The following is a 1,617-nucleotide window of genomic DNA, read 5'->3' on the forward strand; positions in this document are numbered from 1 at the left end:
CCTCCATCTGGACTGGGGGCTTGGCAGCCCCATGTGGTAGGCTCTGTTTCCGGTGGCAGCCATTTTGTTGTTTGCTTCTCCTTCTGCAAGCAACCATTTTGTGGTTACACCTGCCATCCTGGATCAGAATTCTAAAGGTGCCCACATGCTCAAAAAGGCTGGGAACCCCTAAGCTAGAAGAAGGGCTCAGACTTTGCACAGTTGGATGGATTGGGTAGAAGCTAGTGTTCACCTATGTTTTAGGCTTTTTTTGTTATGAACATATTATAGTGACTTCCTAGCCACCATAAATTGTGTTTTGCATTATGTTATTTTAAGTCACCTATGTGATTCCTGATGCTCTAGGGACTGACAGCTAGGGATGGGCACAAAACAGGAAAATGGAGGTTCATCCTAGTTCATGGGGTCGCTCAAACCACAAACCTTTCTGTTTACCAAACTGGTTCATTTTGTGAGGTTCGTGGTGCTGTAGAATGGCCCCCTTGTGGACTAGAGATGACAAACTCTCAGCAAGTCTCCAGCTGACTCTTCTTTAAATGCCATCCGTCTGGTGAGGATTGGGGTGGGGGGTGCCCATAGTTACAGAAGTTGAGGATCCTTGAGTTCAAGATGCAAAAGGCACTTTAGAGGAGAATGGGAGCTCTGTTGTTGGCAGCTAGCACTGTCTGTCAAGCTTTGGAGGCCACTACTGGTGTTTCCAGGGCTGCAGACGTCCACCCTGCATTGCTTTGACAATTAATTGATCTATGTCAGTGTGTCTGCCACACAAACCACCAACACAAACCACATAAACTTCCATGACAATGTCTGTGGGAGGTTTGTTGCAGACATGATTACACAAGTCTTGGCTCACAAAGCATGAACCGGGCATTTTTCGTGATGAACTTGGGTTCATAACAAGAGATTTGTGCCCATTCCTACTCACAGCATTCTGAGAAATCCTTGGATGGTGAGACAAGTGCAGGTGAATTATGGGTCTTCTGCTTGCACATCTGCAATAATGTGCAAAAAGGGAACTTGGTCATGTCTCCCATGTGAGTGGTCCTCACGTCTCGATCTACGTGCCAACCCAGGCTACTTTGTAGGGTGGCTTTGCATATTAACTGAGCAGTGTGCTAGATGAGGACCTGGTTTGGTGACAAATAATCCAGGGGGCCAACTTGAAAACAATGCCTGTTGAGAACACAGAAATGCATTCAATGAAAATAAAATCTGCCAGGAGGACAAACTGTGGGAAAAGCAAACTATTGTTCTAGCTTCGTCTACCCAGCAATGCTCGATGTCTAAACGCTCTGAATACGTGTCAGGCAAGAATGCAGTGTTGATAGAGCCATGCAGTAGCCTGTGATCATACAGCCAGATAACAATATAGGTGGGAGGGGGTGATGGTATCCAGTGCCCCCAGCTTGGTGAGAAAGTACACACAACCCCTGAACATTCAATAATACTCAGTAATGGTCTTAATAATGCAGATAGCAAGCCAGGGGTTTCTCGAGGCGGGGTATGTATTCCATATAGCTTTGCAACCTGCCTTTTTCTAGAGCAAGGGTGTCAAACTCATTTGTTATGAGGGCCAGATCTGACATAAATGAGACCTTATTGGACAGGCCATGTGTG

The sequence above is a fragment of the Heteronotia binoei genome, chromosome 3 (assembly GCF_032191835.1).
Source record: "Heteronotia binoei isolate CCM8104 ecotype False Entrance Well chromosome 3, APGP_CSIRO_Hbin_v1, whole genome shotgun sequence".
NCBI lineage: Eukaryota > Metazoa > Chordata > Lepidosauria > Squamata > Gekkonidae > Heteronotia > Heteronotia binoei.